The 10,705-nt window shown below is 42.1% G+C and overlaps 1 pseudogene; it reads left to right on the top strand.

Moving 5' to 3' along the window:
* Positions 1-457: 457 nt before the first annotated feature.
* The window catches only part of LOC149148103 (uncharacterized), a 29,448-nt pseudogene continuing 19,200 nt past the window's right edge, over positions 458-10,705 (top strand).

Below are 10,705 nucleotides of genomic sequence, written 5' to 3'. Positions count from 1 at the left end.
CCCCAACACAATCTGATTCTCCTCTGTGAGCTGCTGGAGGGCCTCCGCGATGAAGTTGCACACCGTCTCCCCTATATCATGGAGATCTCCTTTGGTGAGGGTGAATGGGTTGAAAGAAGTCTTAGAGGCTTTCAACTTCTTTCGCGCCCCCACCTACTCTCTTGGGTGCTAGCGTTTCAACTGTGTAGATGTTGTTTCTGAGTCTGCATCACCTTCCTCTGTCTCAGGCTCTTCCTCAGGCGAGGGCGACTTATGGCCCTCGCGCTCCTTCTTTGCTACCTGTTTCTGCTCAGCTATTGCTTTCGGGTGTTCTGTTGCTTCCTTCACGATGTCTCGCATCTCCTGCACCTTTTTTGTTGCTACCTCTTTTCTTCTCTTCTCTGCCAACTGCACCATCCACAGTTTTGCCTCCTCCTTCTTCCATTGTGCAACAAAATTTTCTATTTCCATCGTGTAGATGGCTGGAGCGTGCCACTCTAGCGGCCATGACTCAAGCATGGCGAATATAACATCGTCTGTGGTCAGGTATGGTAGTTCATTCCACTTCTTCACGGGGTCCTTGTGTGCCCTGATGTATACGTTATGGAAGTCTGCCTTGAAATCCGCAAACCTTTGTAGGCTATTGTAGACAGTGGGTGATAATCGTGGCTTGCGGTTAATCCCCATTTTGATGTTCATCTCCATGAACACCCAAAATATCTTACTGTATCAGATCCTTTGCGTGTCTTTAGTGGCCCACAGTGAAGCGTACTTCACTACCTCTGAAAGATCCTATGCAATTATGGAGAACTGACTATCCTCAGGAAACTCCCAAGCCACCAACACTATGGACAGCAGAAGCCATGCATAGTGGAAGGCCTTCCCCTATTCCTGTGCCTCGCAGAATTTCTCCAGGAACTCCTTGCATAGGTACTCTGACCAGTTAAACTAGAAGCCCTCTACACACTGCACGGCAAGTGCTACCACTGGCACAAGTACCTCATCCACGCAGCACTTCTGCATAACCTTGCCAGCCAATATCTGGGTCACCACTTTGAATACCTTATTATTGATACTGGAGATCACGTGCCCTCTCTTCTTCTTCTCTAGCTTGAATTTTTCCTTCATGGCCTCCGTGATGGCCAAGTCGTTGCTCTTACCCTCCGAAATATCCGTTAGGTCCTCCCCTTTGCAAGGAAGTCAGGTAATTCTATGAATCAGGTGGTCCATGATGGGGATGGGCTCCTCCAGCCATAAACACCCATCATGCACCAGGCAGAGTAGCTACCTAATGACAAATATAGTTACTGGGGTGCGATGGTAATGTGGCATCCAAAGGAGGTTCAACAACCCTTCTTTCTCTACTCCATGCAACCACTTGTGTGGCTCCAACTCTATGACTCTCGCCGTAGTGTTTTTCTTCGGCTTCATGAGCTGTGCGGTTGCCAAGTGTGGGAACTTCTCGTGGTCCGTGAGATCCCAGTCTTCAAACTTTAGACTCGACACCCATCCCAAGTGCGCTCCTTCAAAAATGATATCATCAGGTAGCAGCGGAGTCTGCAGAGAGCTCTTGCTCTCATCTAGGTCCTTGGGTACCCTTGCCTTTCCCTTCCGCGGAGGAACATATGCGGGAAGCCTAGTTAGAGGGTCCATGCTCTCGATTTCCACCTCCATGTCTTCGTCCTCCTCCTCTTTGACAAGGATTTCCTCAAGGTCTTCCTCCTCCTCATTAGTTTCCAGAGTAACTGCTTTCCCCTTTTCTTCCATGGTTGGTTTTGTTTGCAATGGGTTTTGAGGGGACACGCGCACTAGAACAATGGCTTGCTTATCTTTATTGGGTCTCAGTGTATGTGGTGATTTAGGTATTTCCACAACTATCCCAATGCTCTCAGGGGCATCTCCTACTATCATGGCATGTGCGGCCTCTTTAGCGGTCATTTCCCCGATATCACTGGCTTCTTCAGATGTTGTCATCTTGCTTTTCCAAAAATCTTTCAACTGCTTAGATAGGTGCCCAAACAATGCCTTCAACTCTAATAGGTTGGTGTTCAGAAATCTTTGGGCGCACAACAACTGATTTCTCAATTTGCCAAGTGTTGATTTTTGGGAAACCCTTTGCAATTTATAGCACCTTTTGAATTTGAATTCAACCGTTCCCCCAAAATCCTATCCATTAATGCTGCCTTGGTGGTAGACTTTCCAAAATCTAGCCCATAAATCCTACCTTAAATTCCTGCCGCCCACTCCATGTGGTCTCAAAACAAGCATGACATCGTGAATAGTGACTATAACAGTCACTTTCCAGCCAACCCGTGTGGCAGCGCAACTACCCTTGTGCTGTCATGGACCTCGTGACACTTCTTTCATGTGCGTAGTCCTATCATAACGTAGCCCTCAGGCAGTGTAGTTTATAGTCCTGCGCCTCCTTTCAACTGCTTGGAGCGCTAATACTGTGCTTCCCATGGCTAGTCAAGTGGTCGCGCCACCTATATATGGCTTCAACCGTTGATCATTTACTTCTTCTAGGAAGGGTTCGCCATTTAAATTCACTAACTACATCACAACACCATCTACAATCCCCTTAGTAACATATGGTCGAATCCAAGGAATCAAACTGATCAACCCTCGATGGTAGTCCCCAATTTTGTCAACGTAATCGTGTGCATCTTTTTTTATCACCATGGTTTGTTTATCAAGAAGGTCCTTCTTTATTCCTTCCTCAAGCTTCTTGACTTCTGCTTCCTCCATGGCACTTTTCTCCCTTAACTGAACTCTTTCATTCATGAGTTCTTGGAGCCTAAGATTACCCGGTTGGATTTCTTCATCAGGTCCCAAGCGTTCTTCTTCATCCAATTGCATGATCCCTTCTTCCAAGGTTTCATGATCCGTCATATCTGTGGGAGCTACTATGCACGAAATAGGCATAGTATACTCCATCGACATTACAGTGTTTACTCCATAGGCCAGCCTAGAAGGCATCTATCTCATCAGTTTCTTACACGTTGTCCTATAAGCACATAAAACTACTGGTACACACATGTCCCAATCACTTCACTGTGCACTACATACCTTGTTTAGTGCTTTGCACACTTCGTTAAATGCTTCCGCATGGATAACCTTCTGCATGCTCATTCTCTCCACACTTTTTCGTTCTAACTTAAGGGCCCATTCGCGTATTTGTCCCCCCAACACATGCTTATTAACCGTATCTCACAACGCGAAGTTCATGTGCATCCGCGCAGGTTGTTTACCATATGTCTGTACCCACCTGGACAAATGTGCACGCGGACCATCCCATCCATTGTATTTATCTGCCATTCACACTATAGGTTTCTCAAACTATGAGTGCAACATTTTTCTACATATGTGCTAGTCTTCAAAGCTCCCTTTGTTCGTACCCCACCACCTCGCGGGTGTAGCGCACAGTACCCAGTTCAAGGCTTGGAAACGTTGCTTCTCCAGCACCTCCCTTTTGAATCTGTCCAAGAAAGCATCTACCTCACCCAATCCATCATACATAGGAAAATATCTCGCTTCTTTTGATACACAACGTAGTGACCTTGTCATCATGTTACAATTAAGAGTGGTTACCTCGTGTAACTGATTCTGCCATCACTCTATCTCCTCATCCGAATCTGAAGTGCAAAAGATTTCACGCTCCCATGAAATTCATCTATCCGCGGTAGGATTTACCCAGTCTTACTCTCACGCGGTTATTTTGTAGATGTAGTCCAAATCATCGTCACTTTCATAATCATGCACCGGCTCTATATAGCACGATCCTTCAGTAGGGTCCAAAGGTATAACTATGTGCAGTGAATTATTTTCAAAAATCATCTTGCACTTCTTAATATTAATCACCCCATTCATGTCAGTGGCCCAATCAATTCCTGAGACCATGGGGTAGTGATTGTTGTCATCAACAATCTCTATCACTTCAAAGTCTGCTAGCACGCTTGCTCCCTCAATATCCATAGTGATTCCCTGTAATCTTCCCATAGGTATTATCTTTTGTTGTTTCACCATTTGCAACTGAATATGAGACCATTGTAGCCTAGGCCTCCCCATGCGCTCCCATGTCTTCTTTGGCAGAATGTTCAATCTCATATTCTCCAATCTACGTAGTTAACCTCATTTCTCTTCCCATCCTCATCTTATGCTTTCCAATCTTCTAGACTACACACGGTTCTCCTAGCATGGTCCCAACACATATGTTAATGAGTTCCTGTAATCCTTTTACAACCTTGCTGTCATGCAGTAGCTTGATGCATGTTTCTAGGAACGTTGTAAGAATAGATGGGTCCATTTTCAGCTCCAGTCTATCTTTTCTTTCTGAAGTGGAGGCATCAGTGAAGCTCCTCTTACCTTCCATGAAGGTTTCCTTAGAGTGCTCCAAATCAAACTCTGCTTCTTTTGTTGGAGCCTTGCAAACCCAAGTACTATCTTTGGATTGTTTGCCTTTATCATCTCTCGTCGCGATTCCACTTCGGAGCACAATGTTCACATTTGGATCTTCCTGGCATGGCTCTGACCTCAACATCTGCAGGTTCTGAGTCGGGGGAGGTGGTAGCGCTCCCTTGTCGCATATCCTAGCTATCAGCATAGGATAATCCTCCGTCTCATGATCAAACAAGCTACGGTACAGACATGATGGACGCGTTGGGTTCGTACAATGACGGGCATAATGTCCCGACCCTCCGCAATTGTAGCATATGAGTTGTTTGTGACCTCTTCCAGGTCCTCCTCCACCACGGCCTTGTCCGCGCCCCTGAAATCCGGTTCGCGCCACTCCTGCGTTTTGGTCTAGGGGTCACATTTCGACCTGAACTCTATAGGTGGCAGTTCTATCCATCATCAGCTCAAAGCTTCTACAAGTCCGCTCATCGTGTCCAACCAATCTACAAAAATTACAGAACAATTGTTGCAAATTTTGCGTGTACTTTTGTAACAAATGGAAGTTGTCTGTGGCATGCTTTCCCCCTATTTGACAAATCGCACACCACAATGCAGGTGTCGTGCTAGGTCCTACTTGCACTTTCGGCCTTAACGGCATCGGTCCTCCTCCCGTGAGGTAATTCAAGAACACAAGGTAGTGGTCCTTATCATGACCCTGACCCTTGCAGTTTACACACCACACCTCTTCGTGCCCTTCTCGTTAGGTTGTCCTGTCTTGTTTCAGACTCTGCATCTCAAGGCATAAGTTTTTCAACTACGCGTGGATCTATTAAATTCCTAAGTTAGGATCCTGCATTGGGGTCTCATGTAGCCTCATTGCTATCTCCAAGGCCTCTGCCTGAGTCATGAACCTCTATTGCAACAACGCATTCCTCAAGTGCGGCGTTAGCGATGCTACAAACCATTCACGGTGTTGTCCATCCGTCAAAGTCATATTAGCTTCATGAATTGTGCATTTTAGCCTCTGATCTAACTCCCAAGGAGTCTCACCTGGTAGCATTGTTATCTCTTTGAACCTAATGATTGAATGCGCTTCTGACTTCGGTCTGTTAAATTCTATGTTTAGCGTTACTTGGATATCCATGTTTCCTGCATTCGGATTGTCATTAGAATTCTTAATATAGCAGGTCAGCACACGGTCCTGTAGGGCGCTAACCATTGTTTCTTTCCTAATATTATCATATGTAACTCCCTGTGCTTCCCATACGACTCTTATCACGAACCAAAACTGGTCTGAATCTTCATTTCTTATGCCCTTGAACATAGGGAATTTATCGCGCTTGCCATATTGACTCGTGGTGGTGGCAGTGTGGCTACGAGTGAATATGGATGTGAAGGCAGTGAAGCTAGTGGCGGTGTAGCTGGGGGTGGTATGTGCGGAATCCTTTACCTTATCAAATGGATCGCACTTCACGGAGAGACCTTCGCGAGCTCCTCCTCTTCCCCTCGCGGAGGTGAAATCAAAGGGCTATTCTATGGTCCCTTACTTCCCTCGTTTCTGTAGGTTTTTCCACTTCGTGTAGCTCTGGACATCAAGGTAATTGCATAACCCTCTTTTCATACAATAGCATTTTAATCCAAGTATTCATATACTTTACGTACTTACCTCACGGTTCTTTGAGAAAGTGTCGCTTTGCCTCACTATAGCGGACTGAAGTATCTATCTTGAACTTAGTAATGAATCCTCCTATAATCTGATCGAGCCAGTGATCAACAATGTGCACGATCTTATCCTCTGATGCTTCCAATCTGCGCACCAACTCTGGGTTCCACACAATAGGATTGTCAATTTTCCACCTTCCTTGGCTATCTGCTAGCTTCACGATCAACTCATACAACTCTCTAGGGAAAGATGTGAAGAAGATTTCGTGGATCTCTGTGTACATGTAGCAATCTAATGTTATGAAACCAGCTCAAGAAAAGATAGAAAAGATAGATCAACGCCTTAGAATTCAACCTCTTCGAGGGGGCAACCTCCTTTACATTACATAAATGAGCAACTCTTTGATGATTCAAATGACAAAACCTCCTTTCTATATATAGGAGTCTAAGGAGTCACAATATAACCCAGCCGACATAACAATAATAACATAAAGCCACAAAAATAACAATAGAGGGATTCTATGGGGCACAGTAATAACAATATGGGGATAACAGGGGCACAACGATATTAATAAGGGATGCTACTACAATAGTAATGGGGTAATTACTAGTATTATAGGGACCCAACATGCCCCTCTCCTTCAAAAAAAGTGTTGTCCTCAACACTTGAGTAGTTCTGGATGCTTCTGTATAAAATTCTCATCCTCCCATGTGGAATCTTCAGCAGATAAGTTCTTCCACTTGATAAGATACTCTGAAATTGATCGATTTCGTAGCTGTCGAGTTCTTGTTTCTATGACTGCTTCCGGTTCCAATATATTTTTTCCTTCCTCGTCAAGTTCTGGAAATATTATTTGAACTGGGAGCTTGTCGCCTATAACCTTCTTTAAACATGAAACATGGAAAACTGGGTGCAATCGAGAAACTACAGGAAGCTCCAATTTGTATGCCATAGTACCAATCTTTTGCAACACCTTGTACGGACCATAATACTTTGGTGATAATTTATTATCCTTCTTAGCTTGCTTGAGGGAAATTTGTTTATATGGTTGTAGCTGTAGGAATACCCAATCACCTACATCAAAACTTATTTCGTTGCAATGTTGATCTGCCTGTTGTTTCATTCTATTCTGTGCCAACACGAGGTTATCCTTTAAGAGTTGGAGGACTTATTGTTGATGTTCGATGTGATGTTCCACTGCTTGAACCTTAGAACTTTCTCTTAAATATGATGTGATGGATGGTGGCTGATATCCATAAAGTGCCATAAATGGGGTCATTTTTGTTGCTATATGGAAGGAAGTGTTATACCACCATTCAGCCAGAGGCAACCATTTGACCCATTATGTCTGTTTATCAGATACAAAGCAACGAAGATATCCTTCCAGACATTTGTTTACTATCTCAGTTTGCCCATCAGATTGAGGATGATAAGATGAGCTATGAGCTAACTGAGTACCAAGACAAGAAAATAATTCTGTCCAAAAATTTCCAGTGAAAATGGGATCTCTATCACTTACAATAATCTTTGGGTTTCCATGTAGCTTTTGAATTGTTTCCATAAATGCAGTAGAAACCGTACTAGCTTTAAATAGATGTGATAATGCACAAGAGTGTGCATACTTGGTAAGTCTGTCAACTACCACCATGATGACACTCTTTCCCTCAGACTTGGGTAAACCTGTGATAAAATCCATTGAAACCTCCTCCAAACATTGGCTTGGAATGGATAAAGGTTGTAATAGACCCGGTGTCTTAATTTTTTCAACTTTATTTTGTTGGCAAACCAAACATTCCGCCACAAATTTTTCAATATCCGATTTAAGGCCATCCCAAAAAAATTCCTTCTTAACCCTGTGGTAAGTTTTTAAAAATCTTGAGTGCCCTCCTAAGGGAGAAGTGTGCAATTCCATAAGAATATTTTGTTTTAGTTGGGAATTTTTACAGAGGTATAAGTGATCTTTGTACCATAAAGAATTATTTTGCCAGCTAAATGTATCAGACGTACTGGAACCTTGTTGTAAATTTCAAATAAGTGCCCATACTTCTTCGTCATTCTTCCATTCCTCCCTTGCTTCGTTTATCCAATCTGGTTGGATAATAGAAATGGCGCACAACAATGCTTCCACATCCTCATCCTTTCTTGAGAGTGCATCTACCACCACATTTTGCTTCCCTTTTTTGTAGATGATTTCAAAGTCATAACCCAACATCTTTGTGACCCACTTTTGTTGCTCTTCAGAGGATAATATTTGTTCTAAAAAGTATTTAAGGCTATCATGATCCATTTTTACCTTGAAGTGTCTTCCCATTAGGTAGGGTCGCCATTTATTAAGTGCATGGAGTATTTCCAACATTTCCTTCTCATAAATAGCTTTGTGTAAAAACTTTCCCTTGATTGGATGACTTTCAAAAGCAATGGGTCATTCATCTTGCATTAAAACAACACCAATTCCATTTCCTGAAGTATCGCATTCCACAATAAAGGTTTTTGTGAAGTCTGGTGTAGCTAAGACTAGTGCTTGGCACATTGCCTCTTTAAGATGTTCGAAGGCCTTTTTGCTTCTGGAGTCCATGAAAATGCATCTTTCTTCAATAATGTTGTTAAAGGTGATGCTATTCTCCCATAATTCTTAACAAACTTGCGATAATACCCTATCAACCCGAGAAATCCTCGCAGATGCTTTATGGATGTGGGGATTTTCCATTCCTTAATGGCTTTAATTTTGCTAGGGTCTACCTTAACTCCTTCATGAGATACAATATGACCCAGATATTCCACCTCTTTTACTCCAAAGAAACATTTGGATCTTTTTGCATATAATTGTTTCTCCTCCAATAGTTGTAGCACCCTGTCAACATGTTCAACATGATCCTTCCAAGACTTGCTGTAGATTAGTATATCATCAAAAAATACTAACACAAATTTTCTAAGGAATGGTTTGAAAATGGAATTCATCAAACCTTGAAATGTTGAAGGTGCATTGGTAAGGCCAAAAGGCATGACCAAAAATTCATAATGACCCTCATGAGTTCTAAATGTTGTTTTTGGAATGTCTTCAGCCTTCATTCTGATTTGATGATATCCTGAACGAAGATCCAACTTGGTGAAGTAAACTGATCCATGCAATTCATCCAGTAATTCATCAATGACGGGAATTGGAAACTTATCTTTAATAGTGAGCTTGTTGAGCTCCCTATAATCGGGACACATGCGCCATGATCCATCCTTCTTGTGCACTAATACTACTGGAGCAGAGAAAGAACTTTGACTTAGTTGAATTATACCAGCCTCTAGCATTTCTACATCCATACGTTCAATTTCACTCTTTTGGGCATAGGGATATCTGTACGGCCTGATGTTTGGAGGAACACTTCCTGGAATCAAATGAATAGCATGATCATGATCACGAATAGGTGGGAGACCTTTGGGAGTCTCAAATACCTTGGAATGATTGTCCAGACTTTTTGGAGATCTGGAGAAATAGATGATTGCAATGTGGAAACATCTAGCGAACATAATTATGCAATTACACCCCTTTGTTCCTTTTTTAGAAGCTTTGTCATACCATTAGAGCTAATTATCTTTCCTAGTTCCCTGCAATACCCCTTAATTCAAATTCCTTTCCTTCCACGGAAAATTTCATGAAAATTTAAAGCTATTGTACCCAAGGATTGTAGCCATTGTACTCCTAGTACAACATCAGCACCTCCCATTGGAATGGAAAGCATTGGGCTAGTCAATACATATTCTCCTATGGATAGCTTGATATTATGGCACTTTCCAGAGAAATTTATTGTTACTCCATTTGCAATCATCACTCAACACTCTGGTGCTAGATATAGGAAGCAATTCAATTCTTTTGCTACCTTACAATAAATAAAATTATGGGTGCTTCCTGAATCAATCAACACTATTACATTTTTCTTCTTGATTTGTCCTTCTATCTTGATGGTTTGAGGAGTGGTAATTCCAGCCAATGCATTACAAGATATGGTCGGATTCATTTCTTCTTTATCTAGGCTTTGTTCTTGGAGTATATCTTCTTCTTTTGACCTTTCTTGCTCCTTTTCTTCTTCCTCTTCACAATCAATGTAGAATAATTTCTTCTTAGCACACTTATGACCTTTAGTGTATTTTCTTATACAATTGTAACAAAGCCCTTTTGCTCTTTTTCCTTCCAATTGTTGTGGTGTCAACCTTATAGGTTGTGGAAGACTAGGGGCAACAACACTTCTGTCTTTATAGTTGTGAGTGGTATGCTTCCTGGTTACCATAATTTTGCTTTCCATTTTTCTTGCTAACCTGAATGCCTTCTCTAATGAATCAGGTTCCCAAAGGCGAACATCATGTTGGATATTATCCTTTAAATACCCTATGAACACATGAATCCTATGCTCCTCTGGAATATCTTTTACCCTTATGTTCAATTTTTGAAACTCCTCAATGTGCTCCATTATTAAACCATTTTGTTTGAGACTTATCAATTGACTAAAAAAAGTGTTGCTTTTTGTATCCTCATAATGTGCTATCAATTCTTCCGTAAAAATTGTCCAAGTGATAAATTTTTTACAAGAGCAAAGCCATTGATACCATACAAACTGATTTGGTTCCAAATATAAAGTTGCAATACGTACCTTTTGTGTGTTTTGCACATTATTGAGATCG

This window comes from Pinus tabuliformis, chromosome 9 (assembly GCF_031772625.1).
Source record: "Pinus tabuliformis cultivar Carrire ecotype Pingquan chromosome 9, CPIR1, whole genome shotgun sequence".
Taxonomy (NCBI): Eukaryota; Viridiplantae; Streptophyta; class Pinopsida; order Pinales; family Pinaceae; genus Pinus; species Pinus tabuliformis.
This window is presented reverse-complemented; position numbering and strand designations above follow the sequence as displayed.